Genomic DNA, 23,461 nt, shown 5'->3' with positions numbered 1-23,461 from the left:
CTTATTAACTCATCTGTCTACCTGATAATTTAGAGAGACAAGGTGGGTGAGGGTAATGATCTTGTATTGGACCAACTTCTGTTGGTGAAAGAGAGAAGCTCTTCTGGATTGAGCACAGAGGAGGACACTTAACACCTACTGACCAGTTGGTAACATTTAGTATGTACTGAATATAGCCACACTTAAACAGCACTTTGCTTCACAAGAGCAAAGTGAAAGTGGTATGTATCCTTAATATATCAGCCACCTATGTCCCCCTCCCCAATTAATTGTAAGGTATTACTTATTCAAACAGATGTGGGAAGTTACATATAAATACAGAATCAGGTGATTTGAAATTTTCAGACTTTGCTAGCTGGCGAGTACTTCAGCCTTCTACCACATTCACGGTAAGGAAAGTATTGTTTCAAGAATCACATTAATATGGTATACCAACTTCCTGTGTGACTTTATTGTCTATTTTACAGTAAATCATTACAATACAGTGGTTTGAGTCTTGGGATGCTGCTGAACAAACACTATTTTTGCCAAGTTTTGTGATGCAAGTTACTGTCTGCAATGAGTCATTTCTGGAGCTGGGCAAAAACTTAGGAGTTTCACTTTAAGTCCTGTGAGAAAAGCTTCAGGGTGACTTAATCTGTTTTAACAAGCAAAATCTCCTTCTGCCTTTTCATTAAAACGTCCTTCTTGCTTGAAACTACTGACCTAGGCATGTTTAAAGGAAAACAATGCTAAAGAGGAGGTCAGCCCCAGGCGGAGGTCTGGTCTGACCTTGCTTAGTTTACCTCATGGTAAAACTACAGTGTCTTGTCCTGGCTGTGTCTTTTTTTTTTTTTTTAAATCCACAGTATAGCTCACGTGCTTTAGATACCCAGAGGTAAAACTATGCCACTTTTAGCAGAGAATACAAGACTAGGCACACTGGTAATGGAAATTACCTCTCTCCCATTCCTGCCTCTTCCCTGGTATTCTGTTCCTTCATTTATATCCTAGGGTACCCTGCTAGTCCCTACTCTTGTGCCGACTTCTGTGGTGGTACACCACTAGGGTAAATTACCAGACTATTCATATATTGTTGTCCTGGCCATTGCCTTAGCCTTATATAACTTAAGGCTCAGCTATGTATGTCTTATAGGCATTGGCTTATGGTGTGGTATCAAGTTGCATGGCCTCTGAGAGCTTTGGGAGGAATTGTCTCAGGGAGTGAGTTCCCTTTGAGTTCCCTGGCCTGCAGAAGTGTTTCTGCACTGCAGCACCCTTCTAGAAATTCAGCATGCACCCTCCCCCTTACATGCACAGCAAGCAATGTTAGCCAATGCATGGTGGGTGGCAGCAGTGCAAGGCCATGGCCAAACCACTGTACAGGGAGATAAGGTCATGCAGTCATCTTGCACCTCAGGAGCAGCTGAACACAGCCTGGCCCTTAGGTTTAAACTCTTCAGGGCAGAGAACAGGTCTGAACTGATGTTTACTAACTGCTGTGTAAATTTCTCATTATTAGTGATTGTCTTAAGTCACTTATTTTCTTAGGCCAAAAGAGAAAAGGAAATAAAGCAGAGTCCAAGCAGTTTGTTGTTGGTATGTTAACATATTGATGTTAAAATTACAGCTGTGACTTATTTTTAACCAGTATCTCCCACTTCTCTGAAATAGTTCCATTAATCCAGAACAGGCAGTGAGTCGTTCCATTTTTGTTTTAAATCCTTGTTAATATCATAGCAATAGAGGTTATTTATTTTTATAACCAAAGTAACAAAATATACATATTTATTGTACTCATCATGATCCTGAACTTTAATTGAAAACAATCTGGACATTTTTCTAATATCATGGTAACAGGCATATGGGAAAGTGTGGTTGCCATTCCCCTAACCCCCAGTGTTACTTATATCCTCATTTGAAAGTCTATTGGGATAAGGCTGTTCCCTGAAGATATGAAGGTGGTTCCCTGTATCATGGCACTCCCTTCAGCATTTTACTGTGAATTTTTTCAGTTTTATATGACAGGCATGCAAAAATATTTAATAAGGTTAATAATATTATGAGGCTAAGCTGTGTTAAATAGAGCCATTCCTTCCTTTCAAAGTGAAGGCTGTAGGTTTTTTAGGGGAAAGTCATATTTTCTATCCCAATACCACATGAATATAACATTGCAGAATACCACTCTCTGTGTGTACATATAAATACAAGATTAGGGGAAAATATTTCAAAAATATTTCCAGGATTTTTTATAAATTGGTTCAGTGGTGTTTTCCAATGCTTTGTCTGCTTTACATAATCTAGGTCTAACAAGTTACTGCTTTGTGTGGTGGAGGTTGCTATTAGCTTTGTTTTTATTGTTGCTTGTATTTTTAATTTAATTGTCAAGGGCACCTAGAGGCTGGGATAGGTGCTGGTTATGTGTGTTGTTGTAAAATCAAATAAACATTAGTATGGTTTATGCTGCTAAAACTCTTTGCTCATAGAGAGTTAATTAGGTTATGCTCTTTAATGCTCTTGGATGGTTAACTAGTTTCAGAAAGCAAATGTAAAGTTATACCAGAAACCGTTCCATAAGAATTACAAGCTGGGAACAAGAAACCATTATGAACAATAATAATTAAGAAATAATTTAAATTTTGAATTTCAAATAGCAGGCCACAGAGTAAATGAAACTTACAAAAAATTCTGAACAACTTCCAATGATTAATTCAAGAAACTATCCCTGTATCTGCAAACATGGTGCAAATAGAGAGAAGTGAAACTTGCTGAATAAATTATGTTGCAGCTCATTCACACAGCTGTATGTATAATGTAATATATGCACCCAGAAAACAGTGCATAACTGTTGGACTGTTTTCCAATGCATCCCAGATGGCCTGTATTGAGTTTGAGGATGAGGTATCGTATGCCTTAACTGGGTAGCCCCTCATAATGTACTGATTTATATATGCGTGCCATGCACTGCCTTCTACTGGATACGCTTGTAGTGGCTGAGCTAGTGGAGCTGAATATGTACCTTATTGGGAGAGTCAGAACTCATGCGTTCTAGTCTTAATGTTGCTTATGTGCATTTAATTGGTAACTGTGCCATTCACGATAGACTCATGGTCTTCTGAGCCACACGCCATGTTTTTAAGTAAATAGCACAGAACATATTTAAACACCTCTGGGCTTCAAATAATTAAGCCCTAAGAAGAAGGCAAAGGCCATGCTCTAGAGGGTCCAGCCAGACCCAGTGCTGCAGCTCTGGACATTGGCCATTTTAGAACAGGGAGCCATGTGTGAACTAAAACCATGGCCAGAACTCCTCAAAACTCTGGAAGTTTGAAATCCAGAACTAAATCTGCACTTTGTGTCTCAGGCCCATCTCTATGACAATATGACTTTCGTTGTCCAGTTACTTTGCTAAAAAAATCAGGAAAGATGGTCTTGTGATTATAGAACTGGACAAGGACTGAGTCATCCTAGGTTCATTTTCCATCTCTGCCATGGACTTCCTGTGTGAATTTGGGGAAGTCACACAATCTCTCTGCCTCGGTTTCCCTCTCTGTAAAGAGGGATGCTAGTACTTCCCTACTTTGCAAGGTGGTTGTGAAGATAACTTAATGTGTTGTGGTGTTGGGATACTATAGTGCTGGGAACCAGATAAGTACTACATACTTACACCAGATGGAGCAAACAACATGTTTACTACTACTTTTTTTTTTTTTAAATCCACTGTAGCCATTGCATCTGATTCCACTCCTCAGGCTGGATATTGAATGTCTTTCCAGTATCTCTTCTCATATTTTTCTGTTTTAAATTCCACAGCTACCTCAGAGTCCAAATTTGAACAGCAAAGTAAATATCAAAGACCCCAGCTGCCAATCACCTATTGTGCTACAATGCTCAACCCAGTGAGTAATGGTAAGAATTACCCTGCTGGTTCTCTTAAGGCTGTAGAATCTGCACAACACATTCTTTGTATATCCAGGTACGTGCTTTACTTCCTTTTCTCTTTAAAACCCTCAAAAGCTTTATAACTTTCTTAGTGTGTTTTAAGTTAAGTTATTATTCATGACTGCCCCCCTGCCCCCCCCCCCACTCCTCCTTGGGACTTCAAAGTACCTGGGAATTCTGATTTAATGGTCTGCCAATATAAAATAATATAATCTAATTATAAGATATATTCAGCTCTAAGGACCCATTCTGGCTGTGGAATTTCATTGCTAAGCATTGTGGTGCTGACATAGAGAACGCTTTTGTTTGAAGCCCACGAGATTTAGTGGAATAAAGTAAAGCTTTGCTTGAGGCTTTCAAAAGCTAGCACTATGCCTGTGCATCCATTATACATGACAGAATGATTATACTACAAAAAAAATTACATGCACAACCTTTTGTGTTTTGGCTTCGGGCAGTCTAGCAGTGTCTGGTCCAGTGCACATTATGTGGTTGTTGTTTTTTCCCCTTTGATATATAAATAACTTTTGGTTAATGGTGGTGGTGGAGAGGGTGGGAGCCTGAAATGACATTGGTATTGTCTAAACACAGTGAGAAAACAATCCAGAGGTTGTGCTGCATTAAGAAGGATCTGTTTGAATTATCAAGTGCTTTAGACTAGTGGCTCTCAACCTTTCCAGACTGCCATTTCAGGAGTCTGATTTGTCTTGTGTATCCCAAATTTCACCTCCCTTATAAACTACTTGCTTAGAAAATCAGACATAAAAATACAAAAGTGTCACAGCACACTATTACTGAAACATTGCTGAGTTTCTCATATTTACCATATAATTATAAAATAAATCAATTGGAATATAAACATTGTACTTACATTTCAGTATGTATGCAGTATAAACAAGTCATTGTATGAAATTTTAGTTTGTACTTAGTTTTCTAGAGAAACTATTTTTATGTAGCCCGTTGTAAAACTAGGCAAAAATCTAGATGAGTTGATGTTCCCCCTGGAAGACTTGGGTCTGTAGACCCGTGGTTGAGAAACAATGCTTTAGACATGAGGGAAGGTCCTTGATTCTCTGTCTCTAGTTGCTCTGAAACTACCGTATTTTCCGGCGTATAAGATGACTTTTTAAACTAAAAAACAACCCCCCAAAATCGGGGTCGTCTTATACGCCGGGTATAAACAGGCTTCGGCTGAGCCAATCCTGGGAGGCGTCTCTCTGGTGTATGCCATTAATGCATACAAAGCCTGCTCGGATTGGCAAAGGTTGTAATAGCCTGCCTCTCTGACTCAGCCAATCCGAGCAGGCTTAATAGATGACACCGCTTCCCTGAACGCTCCGCCCTCCTTCTCCTCCCCTTCCCCGGCTTCCCGCGAATCAAATGTTCGCGGGAAGCCTGAAAAAAGGAGTGGGCAGGTAAGCTGGGCGTGTGGGGGACGGGGACGGGGAGGAGGAGGGGACGGGACGGCTTACCTGTGGCGCTGGTCCCGGTGTCGGCCCGGGGAGTCGGGCCCGCGGCTGCGGCGCCGGTCCCGGCGTCGGCCCGGGCAGCCGGCCCCGCGGCTGTGGCGCCGGTCCCGGCGTCGGCCCGGGCAGCCGGCCCCGCGGCTGTGGCGCCGGTCCCGGCGTCGGCCCGGGCAGCCGGCCCCGCGGCTGCGGCGCCGGTCCCGGCGTCGGCCCGGGCAGCCGGGCCCCGCGGCTGCGGCGCCGGTCCCGGCGTCGGCCCGGGCAGCCGGGCCCCGCGGCTGCGGCGCCGGTCCCGGCGTCGGCCCGGGCAGCCGGGCCCCGCGGCTGCGGCGCCGGTCCCGGCTCCGGCGTCGGCCCGGGCAGCCGGGCCCCGCGGCTGCGGCGCCGGTCCCGGCTCCGGCGTCGGCCCGGGCAGCCGGGCCCCGCGGCTGCGGCGCCGGTCCCGGCTCCGGCGTCGGCCCGGGCAGCCGGGCCCCGCGGCTGCGGCGCCGGCTCCGGCTCCGGCGTCGGCCCGGGCAGCCGGGCCCCGCGGCTGCGGCGCCGGCGCCGGCTCCGGTGTCGGCCCGGGGAGCCGGGCCCCGCGGCTGCGGCGCCGGCTCCGGTGTCGGCCCGGGGAGCCGGGCCCCGCGGCTGCGGCGCCGGCTCCGGTGTCGGCCCGGGGAGCCGGGCCCCGCGGCTGCGGCGCCGGCTCCGGCTCCGGTGTCGGCCGGGCCCGGGGAGCCGGGCCCCGCGGCTGCGGCGCCGGCCCCGGCTCCGGTGTCGGCCGGGCCCGGGGAGCCGGGCCCCGCGGCTGCGGCGCCGGCCCCGGCTCCGGTGTCGGCCGGGCCCGGGGAGCCGGGCCCCGCGGCTGCGGCGCCGGCCCCGGCTCCGGTGTCGGCCGGGCCCGGGGAGCCGGGCCCCGCGGCTGCGGCGCCGGCTCCGGCTCCGGTGTCGGCCCGGGGAGCCGGACCCGCGGCTGCGGCGCCGGCTCCGGCTCCGGCGTCTGCCAGGCCCGGGGAGCTGGGCCCCGCGGCTGCGGCTCCGGTGTCGGCCGGGCCTGGGGAGCCGGGCCCCGCGGCTGTGGCTCCGACCCTGGCCCCCGGCAGGGGTAAGAGGCCAGGGCCAGGGCTGGGACTGGGGCGGGGGAGGAGGGGTTGGATCGGGCAGAGGTTCTGGGGGGGCAGACAGGGGATGGGGAAGGGGGGGTTGGGTAGGCGCCGCGTGGGAATTCCTGGGGTCTGTTGGGATGGTGGTGGATGGAGTCGGGGCAGTCAGGACAGGGAGCGGGGCAAGTTTGGCAGGGGGTGGGATCCTGGGGGGGAGTTAGGGTTGGGGGTCTTGGGAAGGAGCGGTCAGGGGACAAGGAGCAGGGCAGGGGGGGTTATGGGTTGTGGTTTCTGAGGGGGGGCAGGACGTGGGTGGGGGGTGTACTCACTGGACGGTTCCCTACCGGGTCTTCGGTGGTGGGTCCTTCAGCCTCGGAAGGGGGGGTAGTCTTATACGGCGAGTATAGGCCAAAACCTATGTTTTAAGTGGAAAATTAGGGGGTCGTCTTATACGCCCAGTCGTCTTATACGCCGGAAAATACGGTACAGGAAAAGGATATAGAATATGTTGAAAACTTACTGGGGAATCCTGAACACGATGTACAAGTCTCTAGGACTTTTTTTAAGCACGCCTTGGAGTCACGGGTTCAGGTCCATGCAGGGTCCAAGCCCTTTAACCTTCCAAGGTAAAATGAGTTCAGTACAATTTACTGTATGGGGATAATCTTGATACCAACACTGAGATAAAAAAAAAAGGCCCTGCCTCTTCTCCATGGATACTAAAGATTCTGTGATACTTTTTTAAAGGAGTAGGGGTTTGCTCAGTATCCCTTGCCAAATGGGAACTCTCTATCAACTATTATGAAATATACTGTGGACAGTTTGACTTTTTCCACACCATGTGGCAGCATTTTGTGGTGCTATACTAATGTGTGAACTGCTTTAGAATGGAAGGTGCTATATAGCTGTAAAATAATATTATTGAGATGGTGTTAGTTTTGATTCACACTTTCTCTGATCTGTTAGATTTGATATTGTCTCATGTTAATGTTTTGAAACTCACTTTTTTGGTGGTGGTGGTAGGGTTATATGGACACTTTAAATTATGGAATGGAAGAGATGCTAAAGCCTTTAGAACCCTGTCCTTCTTCATCCAGTCAGTGGCAGTTTGCCACTTGCTCAAATGGGAGCAGGCTCAGGCCTGTATTTTAAATACCAGACTCTCAGTACATATTCTCTTGCAGCTTATGAAACCCAAAGCAATCTAAAAACTAATGGTATTTACTTGGGCTGTCGATTAATCGCAGTTAACTCGTGTGATTAACTAAAAAAATTGATCACGATTAAAAAAATTAATCGCAGTTTTAATCGCACTGTTAAACAGTAAAATGCCAATTGAAATTCATTAAATATTTTTGGATTTTTTCTACATTTTAAAATGTATTCAATTACAACACAGAATACAAAGTGTACAGTGCTCATTTTAGACAGTATTTTTATTACAAATATTTGCACTGTAAAAATGATAAACAAAAGAAATAGTATTTTTCAGTTCCCCTCACACAAGTATTGTGGTGTGATCTCTTTATCGTGAAAGTACAATTTACAAATGTCAATTATTTTTTTGTTCCATAACTGAACTCAAAAACAAAACAATGTAAAACTTTAGAGCCTACAAGTCCACTCAGTCCTACTTCTTGTTCAGCCAGTCACTAAGAGAAACAAGTTTGTTTACATTTATAGGAGATAATGCTGCCCTCTTCTTATTTACAATGTCACCTGAAAGTGAGAACAAGCATTCACATGGCACTTTCTAGCCAGCTTTGCAAGGTATTTACATGCCAGTATGCTAAACATTCATATGCCCCTTCATGCTTCGGCCACCATTCCAGAGGACATGCTTCCATACTGATGATGCTCATTTAAAAAAAAATAATGCGTTCATTACTTAGTGACACAATTCTCCCCCAAGGAGTTCAATGTCTCCTGCTCTGTTTTACCCAGATTCTGCCATATATTTCATGTTCTAGCCATCTCGGATGATAATCCAGCACACGTTCGCTTTAAGAACACTTTCAATGCAGATTTGACAAAATGCAAAGAAGGTACCAATGGGAGATTTCTAAAGATCGCTAAAGCGCTTGAGCCAAGGTTTAAGAGTTTGAAGTGCCGTCCAAAATCTGAGAGGGATGAGATGTGGAGCATGCTTTCAAAAGTCTTAAAAGAGCAGCACTCTGATGCAGAAACTACAGAACCCAAACCATCAAAAAAGAAAATCAACTTTCTGCAGGTGACATCTGACTCAGATGATGAAAATGAACATGCGTCAGTCTGCACTGCTTTGGATCGTTATCGAGCAGAACCTGTCATCAGCATAGATGCATGTCCTCTGGAATGGTGGTTGAAGCATGAAGGGACATGTGAATCTTTAGTGCATATGGCATGTAAATATCTTTCGACTCCAGCTACAACGGTGCCATGTGAGTGCCTGTTCTCATGTTCAGGTGACATTATAAACAAGAAGAGGGCAGCATTATCTCCTGCAAATATAAACAAACTTGTTTGAGTGATTGGCTGAATAAGAAGAAGGACTGAGTGGACTTGTAGACTCTAAAGTTTTACTTTGTTTTGAATGCAGTTTTTTTGTACATAATTCTGCATTTGTACGTTCAACTTTCATGATAAAGAGATTGTACCACAGTACTTATACTAGGTGAATTGACAAATAAGATTTCTTTTGTATTTTTACAGTGCAAATACTTGTAATAAAAAATATAAAGTGAGCACTGTACACTTTGTATTCTGTGCTGTAACTGAAATCAATATATTTGAAAATGTAGAAAAAAATCCACAAATATTGAAATAAATGGTATTCTTTTGTTGTTTAACCGTGCGATTGTGTGATTAATCACGATTAATTTTTTTTAATCGCTTGACAGCCCTAGTATTTACTGCTTCCTAACTGCTGAGATATGTGATCATTTACTTTGCTTCCAGCTGCTCCAGAAAACTTGGATATTTAGTACCAGATTCTTTGATCTCTCTTGCAATATCTAAACAGCTTTGAGCGGAAAAACAAAATCCCACCTCTGGGAAGAAGGAAAAGCTCAGACTATTTGTGCATGGCTGTGGCTTCAGCTTCTTTGTTTTCTCCTGTGATGCATTAGCCTGTTTTTTAAAGTTGCAGAAAAGAGACCTTGGAGTACGATGGAAAATGTGTATTAAATGTACTGGAAGTGGGAGGGGGATTGTTTTTGAGGAGGTGGGTACTCAGTTCTTTCTGAAAATTAGGCCTCTTTAAGGTGTCCCAGATCGGGCACCCAAAACGTTAAATTTATGGATTGTTTTAATAAAACATTTTCTTTGAGTACTAGCTTGTTGTTAAAGCCAGTTAGAATACAGGGATCTTCTCATAACAAAGAAGAGATGGCCTCAAACAAAGTTAGTATGGCCAATCCCAAGCATTCAAAAATGAGTCAGGCCCTTAAAAAGGACCGGTTACAAATCATGACTCTTAAATTAATTTTTTAGGATCTTTGTTTTTGATTTCCAGTGTTTGAACATTTAGGGTTCACATTCTCAAGCTTTTCTTCTGCATCTGTGAGTGAAATTTTTTTTCCAAATGAAAGCAGAGATTGTCATGTAATCATATCACTCCTGGAGCTGAGCCTTTAAGGCGGGGGTGGGCAAACTTTTTGGCCCGAGGGCCACATCTGGGTATGGAAATTGTATGGCAGGCCATGAATGTTCACAAAATTAGAGGTTAGGGTACAGGAGGGGTGAGGGCTCCGGCTGGGGGTGCAGGCTCTGGGCTGGAGCTTGGACCGAGGGATTTGGAGGGCAGGAGAGGGATCAGGGCTGGGGCAGGGGGGTTGGGGCACAGGAGGAGGTCCAGGGTGCAGGCTCCAGGGGGCGCTTACCTCAAGCAGCTCCCAGAACCAGCAGCATGTCCCCCCTCTGGCTCCTATGCAGAGGCATAGCCAGGCAGTGCACGCTGCCCCGTCCCTTGCTCCTGCTCCGGCAGGTGCTCCAGGGCCGGATTAAAACATCTGGAGGGCCGGATGTGGCCCCCAGGTCGTAATTTGCCCACCCCTGCTTTAAGGAAAACACTAAATATTGTAAGATTTGTGATGGCCCCAAGAGATGGCAACACTACAATGTATTGATGCAACTGTAAGCTGTGGTATCAAACTGGCAGGTACTTTGAGTGTTAGAGGGAGTAGGGACACAAGGAGACCCTTCCCCCTGTGACACACCAGTGCAGGAGGCAGCCGTAAGTTGGCTGAAAGCACAAGAGAGTAGGGGTGGCAAAGATTTGTGGCCAACACTCACTGCTCTAGAGAGGACCTGTCAGGGTGGTGTAAGGCATGGTCGTGCCCCTGCACATTTGGCAGGGCTGCAATGGAAGAAGCACAGGTCACAGCTTTGTAAAGATACAGAAGGAGCTACTACTCATCCTGCTCCCTCTAGCAACCCAGAGGCATTTTTAGCTTTCCCTCCACCCATGCATGTGGTATATGTACTTCCATAGCATAAGTGATTCACTGGCTCATAGACCATAACAAAGCACAAAATATGATGGAGCATTACGGGACTGTAGTACTCTTCAAAACAGGCTGCCCAGAGGATTCAAGAGGCCTGTGGCAACCTTCCATAAAAAAAGTTGCAATACTATATTCTTGCGAGGGTTCCTGCAGGGTCTGGGGCAAATTGCCCCACTTGTCTCCCCCCCCCCCCCTCCCCGGGGCAGCGCTGCTTCAAAATGGGTTTTCATGCTCTGAATAAAAGATTGAGACACACAAATTCCTCCAGGACTCATTATCATCACATGACTTATACACTCCCAAAAAACAGCAAACACACTCAAATCTTGAAACTATATCACAATCTCTTACCATTTATAGTGGTGAGTAAACTGCACCCAGAGGAGTATATACTTGTACTGTCTTCAGTACAATGGCACTGATGAAAATTCAGTCAGAATGAAAGCTGTATCTTTTCAAGTTCTGTTACAGCCAACCCATTATTTCTCTGGGAGGAGAGCTTGTAAGAAAACAAAGGTATTTGTTTTGAGACATATGGGGAGCTCAAGTCCACATCCAATTTTAATTGCCGAATTATCAACATCCTAAAAACATATGCCAGAACAGAAATACTGACGTTATGATGCAACTAAGGGTAGGTCTACACTTACCGCGCGGGTCGACGCGGAGAGTTCGACTTCTCGGAGTTCAAACTATCGCGTCTAATCTAGACGCGATAGTTCAAACTCCCCGCGCGCTCCGGTTGACTCCGGAACTCCACCACTGCAAACGGCGGTGGCGGAGTCGACCTTGGAGCCGCGTACTTTGATCCCGCGGCGTCTGGACGGGTGAGTAGTTTGAACTAGGGTACTTCGAATTCAGCTACGCTATTCACGTAGCTGAATTTACGTACCCTAGTTCGACCCCCCTTCTTAGTGTAGACCAGGCCATAGAGTTAAAACCACTTGCACTTCTGTAGTGGCTTTTCATCCAAGGATTTCAAAAGTGCTTTACAAACTTCAGTGAAACCCCATGACAGCCCTGCGATCTAGGTCAGTGTTTTACCTGTTTGCATCTGGGAAATGGGGGTCCTATTTAAAATTGGAGAATAGTGAATAATATTTTTATTATAAAAAATACTTCTCATAGGCTCTCATAAGAAGAACAGCCATTCCCCAAACATTTATGCCACCTCCAATCAGTTAGCCTGAATATTCCCAAACAGTGAATAAAAAGGTGGAGGGGGTGGAGTATGTATTTAGTTGAAATGAACAGCAGTTAGGAGTGTGACGAAATATTCATAAATGCTGGGTTTGCAGCATTTGACCTGCATAATTCCTGCTTAACTAATAATCTTTTTATTACATTTTTAATGTATGACTGAAGCCAAAACAATAGATTCACAGAGCCCTAACTGAGTGGCTCCTTTCAGCCACCTCCCAGAACAAAAATGACATGGAGTAGGACTCAGAGTGGTAGCCGTGTTAGTCTAACCTGCTATGCAGGAGAGGAGTGAGATGGTGGAAGAGAACACTTTAGCACTGACAGCAGGGCTAGAAAACACATTATTCACTCCTCACAAACCCTGCACCCTAGTAAAGGGGACAGCAGGTGCCTCCACTCTGTGCGTGCTTCCAGTGCTCCTCGAGGTACCACGTTGTGCCAGCATGATATACAATACTACTTGGGCTGTTCCTCCGCATGCTGCATACCATGTCAGTGACTTCAAGCCATAATCTAATCTGTAAGCATTGCAAATCTTCATTCTGTATATTGTGTCTAGGAGTTCATATAGCAGAGTTGGCTCAGGCTCTTGTATTTATAATATTCGTTTAATAGTATTAAGTCTGTCTTTCAGGGGAAAGAAGAAACATTCAATATATTAAATGCTGCTTATTAATCAGAAAATGATGTAAATTCTAGAACAAAAGGATTTTTACTGTTTTCATACTTTTAATTCATTATCAAGGGAGTCCTCTGCTGAAAAACACTAATCTTCAACTGAAGTTCATGGCTCCCTAAGCTTAAAGCCAGCAGACATTGCAGGATTGAATTCATGTGAACTGTTACCAAAGAGTGGGCTGTGTTAGAGATGAGGTGGGGGAGGAACTGGAGAGGTGAGGGAGAAGAAGATAGGGAAATAGCAAACATTACAATCTCCACTTCTGCATTAAATGAGTCATAGCTGACAGGAGCGAAGGCATGACACTTCTGGGGCCTGATTTTCTTTCTCTTTTTCTTTTCCCGCAATGATGCTGAGGAGCCACAAATTCAGTTGAAGGCAATGGGATATGAAAAGCAGGCTCTTATTAACTGGGCACAAGCACTTAACTCTCTTTAAATCTGCTCTGGATTCTGGAAACATCTAGTTTCCACTGAGCGTATTCAGAGACTTAACAGTGGCATTCAAATAACCACTTCTGTACTAACTTTACATCATTGTATGTACATTATCATGGCCATAGTAGTGATAGATTGAGAGAGAGAGAAGGGCTGAATATAGATGAAAGAAGGAGAGTTCTTTGGTGGATGAGAATGGGCATATGAGGGATGAACTGGTGGTTAAATCAGAACTAATGTGAGAGAGGGGCACAATAGATGAGGGCAAGTGTTTAAAGACGAGAGTGAATAAGTAGGATAGTGGAAGGGGTATGTGAAGAAGGGGGAAGTGTGACTATTTGGGAATGGGGTGGAGGCATAACTTCTTAATTTAAACCTATATTTTATTAACTGCTCTTTTCCCATTTCTCTTACTGTCTGAGATGAACTGAAATGCCCCTCCTTTTCTCTGTTCAAAGCTACAGACTATTAGACAGAAGAGAGAGGCTCTGTCACAGTAGATAAGTCCTGCTTTCAGATACTGTAGTCCCTGAAAACTGATCCCTTAAACACAGTCAGCACCTTAAGTAATAATAGCCATGTCACTTCACTCCATCCTAACCAAATGGGGACAGGTAATGTCTGGAGACAAGGGGAATCAGTCTGCCTGCCAGTTATGGATTGGTGTAAAGAATCAGAATTTAAATACGAATAGCCATGCTGAATAGTGGTCTCTGAACTCAGGTTCCTTTCCTGCTCTTTACTATGGGTACATGGAAATCAGTGATGCCTATTGTTCACAAACAGCCTATGTAAAAGGTATGTATATTTCAAGGTCAGCTTACTAATGTACACAAAGAACTACTGACTGCTTTCATTCTGAAGGACTTCCATTTTAAATGAAAGGAGACAGCATAACAAGAGAGCAAAAGTAAGTGTCCGTGAGAGACTGCAGTGTGCATCTCCTCTGTAACATGCTGCATCAACTCTGCATTATAAAATGCTGCAAGTGAAAGTCTTTAAAAAAAAAAATTAAAGGTGCAATGTACAGAAAACAAAGTGCACCACATAGGATGAAAGATGGTCCTGCAAGTAACCTATTGTCCTGCTAAGGCAATGGAGATCATTTGGGTTGGTTCAGCTTAACCTTTGAAACTCACGTTAGATTGGGCTAAGAGCAAGGACTCTTCACTGGCAGGGAGGGACCCCATTTAGGCTGCTCTTTCCCTGAAAGTGTCACTCAGAGACCCTCTGTCATTGTTCTCAGAACTGCTAAGTTTGTCTGAGTTATTTTTATTCATGATCATTTAGCTTTCCCTCATTCTATTTAGTTTTCTGAAGAGGTGCTTGGGGGCATCAGTAGAGGAGGCAGATGTGAAATAAAATGGTGTAAAAGCTCTGTGGTTGTAGTGGTGCTGCAGGTTGGGAGGCAGAGGCAGATAAACATGGGTATACAGCAGGAAAAATATATTTGCTTTTCGTTAACTAAGCTGTGCAATATATTGGAGAAGGAGAAAGTTTGTCTCCCACCTCAAGTGATGTACTCAGAACCTTATATGATCAGATTTCATACTTCCTGATGTGCTAGAAACACATTTTTACTTTTATTCTACTTCATTGATATGAAAGTAGTAAATCACCATAATCTTTCCTCTTAGTTCAAGTGACCAAGTTTGTGTCCATCTTCGTTTTAGCACACAGTAGAGAAGGTTGAAAAATAAAGCTCATTAAAAGGAGTGTGGGGAAGAGAAGCCGCTGGGTCTTTGAGACAAGCCCTGCGTCACAGTGCTTCCTGCATGTCCTGAAGTGATCCAGACACGCACACATTGTAAAGCGTGCTTCACTACAGACTAAAGGTCAAACTTTTAGCTGAGCTGAATTTGCATATTCACAGTGTTTACTTTTTTTATTTCATTAACTACAGCTAGTCTCCTAACCTAGTGCTTAACGTGTCTTAAAGGCAGATTTTACTAGCGATAAGCAAATGTTGCACCTTAGTGCATTAAACCTGTTTTTTACCGATATATACAAACAAGTATTTTCAAAAATGGCTGCTATTTGTGGGTGTCTTGGGATAAGAGGGAAGGTCCTTTCATGGATTGAGAACTGGTTAAAAGACAGGGAACAAAGGTTAGGAATTAATGGTAAATTCTTAGAATGGAGAGGGGTAACTAGTGGTGTTCCCCAAGGGTCAGTCCTTGGACCAATCCTATTCAACTTATTCATAAATGATCTGGAGAAAGGGGTAAACAGTGAGGTGGCAAAATTTGCAGATGATACTAAACTGCTCAGGATAGTTAAGACCAAAGCAGACTGTGAAGAACTTAAAAAAGATCTCACAAAACTAAGTGACTGGGCAACAAAATGGCAAATGAAATTTAATGTGGATAAATGTAAAGTAATGCACATTGGAAAAACATAACCTCAACTATACATACAATATGATGGGGGCTAATTTAGCTACAACGAGTCAGGAAAAAGATCTTGGAGTCATCGTGGATAGTTCTCTGAAGATGTCCATGCAGTGTGCAGAGGCGGTCAAAAAAGCAAACGGGATGTTAGGAATCATTAAAAAGGGGATAGAGAATAAGACTGAGAATATATTATTGCCCTTATATAAATCAATGGTACGACCACATCTCGAATACTGCGTACAGATGTGGTCTCGTAATCTCAAAAAAGATATACTGGCACTAGAAAAGGTTCAGAAAAGGGCAACTAAAATGATTAGGGGTTTGGAGAGGGTCCCATGTAAGGAAAGATTAAAGAGGCTAGGACTCTTCAGCTTGGAAAAGAGGAGACTAAGGGAGGATATGATAGAAGTATATAAAATCATGAGTGATGTGGAGAAAGTGGATAAGGAAAAGTTATTTACTTATTCCCATAATACAAGAACTAGGGGTCATCAAATGAAATTAATAGGCAGCAGGTTTAAAACAAATAAAAGGAAGTTCTTCTTCACGCAGCACACAGTCAACTTGTGGAACTCCTTATCTGAGGAGGTTGTGAAGGCTAGGACTATAACAGCGTTTAAAAGAGAACTGGATAAATTCATGGTGGTTAAGTTCATAAATGGCTATTAGCCAGGATGGGTAAGGAATGGTGTCCCTAGCCTCTGTTTGTCAGAGGATGGAGATGGACGGCCGGAGATGCTCATTGCCTGTTAGGTTCACTCCCTCTGGGGCAGCTGGCATTGGCCACTGTCGGTAGACAGGATACTGGGCTAGATGGACCTTTGGTTTGACCCGGTACGGCCGTTCTTATGTTCTTATGGTGTAGTTTTTCATCTGTAGTCAATTGTAGGTGAAGATATTAGTAGCAAGACATCTAGTTACCTGATTAATAGGGCAAACAAGTAGCTCAATGTGTGTCTACCAACAAATACAAACAGAGTTACTGTGTGTGCAAAATTGTCCTTGCTAAAAAGGAGACCAAGTTGAGACCTGAATCATTATAGAAGGTGCAGAGCTTATGAGATGCTGATACCCTCAACTGCTTTGTACTTTTCAGGATCAGAGACATAGCTTGCAAACAGCAAGCAAACAAACAGATAAGCAATGAAAGCTCTGAAATGACTCAAGAGATTGTTAAAATACAGCAGAATATTTATCTGTTGTCTCTGGCAGAACACTACATCAACATTCTCCTATCAGCAAAAGCTATGTATGTGTCTTGATAAAAATAGTTGAAGAAAGATAGAAGAAACATTTACCAAACATGGGCAGTCAGTGGAGCTGGAAACTCATTTTCAACTTAACTGCCCCTCCCTACCATAAAGAGATAAAAGATGATGTCAGCAATTAAGAATTATTTTTAAACTTGCCTTCTGTGTTGTTTGGAATCTCGGCAAGAAGAGTTAAGTTTTAATCAGTTGTGTTTTGAAATGGAAATATATCTACACTTCATTCACTTATGTTAATATTTTCAGATTTGTATCCCTATTGGGAAACTTGGACAGGTTCTAGTATTATATTTTGATACTAAAGAGGCAGTACTGGACTTTTGACAGGGATACGAGACACAGGATCTAAGATTTTTCAGCTCTAACTTGTGTGCCTTTAGTTCATGTCTTTAATCTGCTGCAATATATGTTCTCTGACATTTAATCTTTGAAAAAAGAATGAGGCATACTTGTGGCACCTTAGAGACTAACACATTTATTTGAGCTTAAGCTTTCATGGGCTAAAACCCACTTCATTGGATGCATGCAGTGGAAAATATAGTAGGAAGATATGTATACACACACACACAGAGAACATGAAAAAATGGGTGTTGCCGTACTAACTATAATGAGAGTAATCAATTAAGGTTGGCTATTATTATCAGGAGAAAAAAAAGCTTTTGTAGTGGTATGCAGGATGGCCCATTTCCAACAGTTGACAAGAAGGTGTGAGTAACAGTAGGGGAAAAATTAGCATGGGGAAATAGTTTTTACTTTGTGTAATGACCCATGAGATACAGAGTTCAAGGATCATGTATGGAATATGTAAGAGACCCCTTAACTAAACAGAATTATTGAAAAATTAATCTTTGCATCATCGATATGTGTGTGGTTTTCTTGTTTTTTGCACTATTGCCTGAATGGGTATCTGTGGGAGTAGATTTTCAAGGGGTTTCTACGAGGCAAGCAGTATAAGGGTGTATTTCTAAATCATCAGTTTCTTTTTTGAAAACAAGGTAAGTGTGATGGGGTCTATTAGATGTTCCCTTTCCCTGCTGGAGGTGGTGGGACCCTGATGCCGTCCTGCTTACGGAAAACATGCTCAGACCAGGGCAACAATAACACTTAGTCCTCTAGAGGCCTAGGAAAGGCCAGGAGGAAATACTGACCAATTGGGAGTCAGCAAGACAGTGAAGAAGACTTGCCTGCTTTCTCTGAGTGATGTGTTGGGTGAGGCTGGGACAGAACTGCAGCAGAACACCTCAGTACTAGCCCAGAACCTCAGGGCCTGCTCAGGGCTTTTGCTTAAAGGACTAAGCAGTGACTACACTACCACTTACTTTGGTATAACTTATGTTGCTCAGAAGTATGAATAAGCCACCCCCCTGAGTGACTTAAGTTACACAGACCTAAGAGCCGGTGTGGACAGTGCTATGTTGGCAGTCCGGTTTGTGTACAAAGAATATACAAAGTCCTGATTCCCTGCACCCAGGAGGAATCAAACTGGACACAATTTTTCTGCACATACTTCCAAGCTCCTTTCAGCCAGCGCTCAGTCAGTCCCCAAAGTTCATCTCTAGGCTTTTTCTGTGGGCCGTGCTCTCAGTGCTCGTTCAGGTTGTGTCCTTGGCTTTCTGCTCATTTTCTGAATCAGTTTCTATGGTGTGTTCTCACTGCTTCTCTATCTCCTACAGACCTCTACTAAACAGTACCCAGCAAACCCTTCCACTGATGTGTCTTGCATGTGCCTTTGTTTTGGGTGAGGCTGCTATTGTTTCATCTCATTGTGCAATGGTTTTGCAGAGCTGTATTCAATGAATGGTGGGGATTGCGCCCATTGGTTTCAATGAAGTTTAACCCATAACAATAACCCACCCCATAACAATAGCAATCAAATTTCAGTCTTCAAACTGGTGGCCTTTTGGGGTCATGCGATGGCTAAATTCATTAATAAGGCAGAGGGGATTTCACTTTCCTCTGGAGAATTAGTGTATTCAATGACAATGGAGTACAGAACCAGGCCAGATAAACCAAATCATCTGGTATGGCAACTCCTTTGTGTTGGTGTAAGCAGGCTCCAGGGGATTGAGTTGACAAAACAATTTTTTCTTCCCTTATCTTGATAGATCAGCAAATTAGAGAAATGGATGTGGTGCTAAAACAAATGAAATTAAATGGGGGATGGGGCAGTTCTGAAACATGTCCTCCTATATTCCTCTTACTTTATTCAAAAGGTGTCATTAGTTCTGTTAGTACATATTGCTGCAACTGGCTTATCATTGTAAGCCATTTAATCAGTTGTCTTTTTTCCAAAGCAAGCCATTTCTCTTGAATAATGACCTTAACTTCTCTATTACATCCACTAATGCTTTTTTCAGCACTGATGTTAGCAGTACGGTTTAATCAGATCTTGCTCAGCTGCCTCAGTTACATTAAAGACTGCATGGAAATTATTATTGTGATGTTCTCTTCATTTACACCAGATGGATTTTATGGATGAGAATGAAGAGGACCTTTTCTCATCTAAATGTGGCTGTGTAGCAGGCCGGTGTGGCTCCCCTCCTCCCCAGGAAGGGTTGAGCCGCGCCGGACACCGGAAGGGGCGGGGCTACAGAGCAGTGAGCCCGCCCCTCAGAGGGTCAGGCGGCGACCCGGAAGCATAAAAGCCGGCCATTGGAGCTCAGTCGGAGCCCAGCCACCGTCGGGAGCAGACCTGCCAGAGAGGGCTCGGGACTGGGAAGCCGCTGGAGCCCAGGGCAGTTGCCCTGACTGGCCGGAGCTTCCCCTCGCCCGCTACTGGGAGGACCCGCCGGAGTTTCCCCGTGCCAGCTATGAGGAGGAGCCACTGGAGACTCCCCCTCTCCCTTGCTGTTACCCCGAGGAGCCCCCGGAGCAAACCTGGCCGGATTTCCCAGAGGAGCTGCCGGATCTACCCCCCAGCCCGGGCAGCAAGGAGCCCATGCTGTTGGACTTCCCGGGAGCGGACGCTACGGACCAGGTAGGCCCAGAGGGGGAAATTGGAAGTGGCCCAGGGGCAGCCGACCCCAGCCAGGCTGCAGATCAACCAGTGCCTATGTCAGTGTGTTGCGGTCAGGATCCCCACTGACCGTCAGCGGTGGTAACCGCTGCTAGGGCCCCGGGCTGGGACGCAGTGGAGTGGGTGGGCCTGCGTCCCCCCCTGCCACCCCCACTCGCGGGTGGCAGTCTGCCCCCTCACCCCAGTGCTCAGTCCCTGCACCAGAGGGCCTGAGCCCTGACTGTTGTTGCCCCACCCTAATCTAGGGCCTGGGCCTCTATACTAACTGTTTGTTGCTCAGCCCCTGCACCAGAGGGCCTGGCCTTCCTGAACTGTTTGTATTGTTGCCCAGCCCCTGCACCAAAGGGCCTGGGCTCCCTAAACTGTTTGTGTTGTGGCTCAGCCTTATAGCCGAAGGACTGAGCCCTAACTAACTTTGTGCCTTGTTATCCAGCCTTGAAGACACAAGGCAGGACACGCCTAAAGAGCAGCAGGCCGGTGTGGCTCCCCTCCTCCCCAGGAAGGGTTGAGCCCCGGCCACCCAACTTTACAAGCTGTTATCCTTTGACCAGAATCTTCCAGTGTGCATTGAAAAAGGACATACAAATCTTTTTGCAATGTATAAAGTGCTATATTGTAGATGGTATGGCTAAGCAAACATTACAGTTAGAAGAACAGTCACAGGAGTGTGACGCATACTTAACATTATTAGTTGGACTAACAGAGAACTTTGTGTTTGGTGTTGAGTTACTGGTGCTGAGCTGGAAGCCTGGATTATTTCTTTTTTAAATATATCCTTATTTCTGTTGGTGTCTCTCATATGTTCTCTTATTCTTGTCTTTCATTCTCATTCTGTTTTTCTCATCTCAGTGCTTAAGTAAACTTATTTTCCCTGTGGATTCTTGGTGGAACTTCACCAGTCTCATCAACTGTGTTACCTTATTCCACAGAGACAACTTGATTTTTCTAGAGGTGTCGGGGTGCTACTTCTCATGAGTACTACATTCATTAAATTAAAATATATATATATATATATATATATATATATATATATATATATATATATATATATATATATTGCCCACTTCAAGTCCCTTTAAAACAGTGATCACTAACCCGTCGATCGCGATCAACTGGTTGATCCTGGAGACTCTCCCAGTCAGTTGCGATCTCCGGCTGCAGAGGCACAGTGGGACTGCCCGCTGCGGTGCCTCATGCCACTCCTGGAAGCGGCCAGCATGCCTCTGCGGCCCCGTGGCGTGTGTGTGTGTGTGTGTGTCTCCGCGTGCTGCCCCTCTCTGCAGGCACCGCCCCCAAAGCTCCCATTGGCTGGGAATGGAGAGCTGTGGCCAATGGGAGCTGCGGGGGCAGTGCCTGCAGAGAGGGGCAGCACATGGACCCATGTGCCTTCCCCCAGGGGCTGCAGAGGCACGTTGGCCCCTTCTGGGAGTGGCATGGTCATGTGGTGCACTGCTGACTGGCAGGGTGTGGGGGTGGCCCGGCTTGTGATGGGGAGGAGGTGCCAATGTGCCTGAGTGAGGCCGGGTTAGGCAGGGAGCCTGTCTTAGCCCCACTGTGCTGCTGACTGGGAGCTGCCCAAGGTAAGTGCCCCCCCCGGTGGGAGCCCACACCCCAGCCCCGAGCCCCCTCCCATAGCCAGCACCCCAAACCCCCTCCTGCACCCCAAACCCCTGCTCCAGCCCTGACCCCCCTCCCAGAGCATCCTGTACCCCCTCCTGCATCCCAACACTCTTCCCCAGCCCAGAGACCCCTCCTGCACCCATACTCCCTCCCCGATCCTCACCCTCTCCTGCACCCCAACTCCCTGCCCCAGGCTCAGCCCGGAGTCCCCTCCCACACTGTGAACCCCTCGGCCCCAGCCCAGAGTCCGCACCTCCTCCCAAACCCCAACCCCTTGCCAGTGAGAGTGAGGAGGGTGGGGAAAAGTGAACAACGGAGAGAGGTGGGGATGGAGTGAGTGGGCAGGGCTTTGGGGAAGGGAGCGTGCCAGATAGAAGTGGTTGTTTCTTTGAAGACACCTAGCTAAGTGTCTTGATTTTTTTCAGAAGTACTGAGCATCTAAAACTTCAGTTAAAATAATTGGAGAAGTGAAGGTATTCAATACCTTTGCTAAAGCAGGGCACCTGTTTTAGATGTCTAGCTTTAGGTTTACATTTGACAACTTTGGACAGTATTTATTTTTGCCTGTAAACAGCATCTAGCTAAATGTAGCAGCCTGATCCAAAGCCCACTGAAGTCAGAGAACTTTGGATCCAGCACCTATTGCCTGCCTGGGTATGTCTACACTGCAGCTCAAAGGAAGCCTCCCAGACTGGGTAGAAAGACTCATGCTAGCTCTGCTTGACCTATGCGGTGGTGGTGGCAGAGTGGGCTTGTCACGTGAGTGCAACCTTGCCCAATTGCCCCAGGTTTGAGCTCAGGTGGCTAGCTAGTGCCACCACCCATACTGCAACATCCACACTGCTGTTTTTAGTGCACTAGCTCGAGCAAAGCTAGTATGAGGCTGTCTTCCCAAGTTGGGAGGAACACTCTCAGCTGCGGTGTAGATATACCCTCTGAGTCCTAGGTACTGATACAAGCATTGCAATTTACTATTGTAGAGGATAAACATTGACACTGGTAAGCTGGTGGGGGCTTTCAGAATGATTGTACGACCTTGTTTAACAGTTAGTCTTTAAGCCTAAGAAGAAATTTAGGCTTTTATTTTAAAATAAATATCTAGACTTTTTCCTTGAAAAGATAACATAAACCTGTGTAAACCAATAGTTTAGATTGAAAAGAATATGAAGCTGGTCTTTCACAGCAGGTTGCAGAGGTAAGGGCCGCTAAAGGTCCTTCTACCTTTCCTCCTCACCCCTCTTTATAAATAAAAATGAATCCATTTTACTCAGAGAATATCCCCAAAAGTCATCTCCACTACCTTCCCTTAAACTCTTAGGCTGCACGTGAGTGTTATTGGGGTGAAAATTGTGGGTAAAAATAATGCCAGCTGTGCTGGCTGATATTTTCAGCCCTCTCCAAGTACATCCACTAAGTTAATATTCCACACCACTGTCTCTAGGTGTGCATTGGCTAGTAGCACATAGTTCCTACAGCCCCTGTTTTTGCCAGCTGCTCTAACATTTTCCCCCATACCAAGGAGGCGAGCAGATGTCACCAAGCTGCTCATGCAGTGAGGGGAAGTCCTACCGCTGTTGAAGCCTGCCCTCTTATCACTGTTTGCTCAGTCTCAACACAGAATCTAAAGTGCTGAACAACCCTCATTTCTCTCACCACCAGCCCAGAAATAAACCTTGCCTTCTCCATCATCACACACACAATATCAGTCAAGGAAGACCAGCTCCTACAAGAGGAAGAGAAGATTTCTTGTGGAAGCAGACTCTGCCTGGCACCTGAGGAAACCTTCCCCTTCCCCCGCACCTGACACGGAGAGCTCAAGGCAACACATTGGTCACTTCTGCTGCTGTGGGAGCCACCTAGATTTGCCTTGTGGACATACTGACAAGAAG

At 45.4% G+C, this 23,461-nt stretch overlaps 1 long non-coding RNA gene across 1 annotated transcript in view; it reads left to right on the top strand.

The window, feature by feature from the left end:
• Window positions 1-19,622, top strand: part of LOC123375813 — a 119,991-nt gene extending 100,369 nt beyond the window's left edge. The window contains exons 2-3 of the long non-coding RNA XR_006581581.1: window positions 3,793-3,955; window positions 19,399-19,622. This is a non-coding gene — a long non-coding RNA (uncharacterized LOC123375813). The remainder of the gene's footprint in view (window positions 1-3,792; window positions 3,956-19,398) is intronic.
• Window positions 19,623-23,461: the final 3,839 nt, after the last annotated feature.

The sequence above is a fragment of the Mauremys mutica genome, chromosome 8 (genome assembly GCF_020497125.1).
Source record: "Mauremys mutica isolate MM-2020 ecotype Southern chromosome 8, ASM2049712v1, whole genome shotgun sequence".
Classification (NCBI taxonomy): domain Eukaryota; kingdom Metazoa; phylum Chordata; order Testudines; family Geoemydidae; genus Mauremys; species Mauremys mutica.
This window is presented reverse-complemented; position numbering and strand designations above follow the sequence as displayed.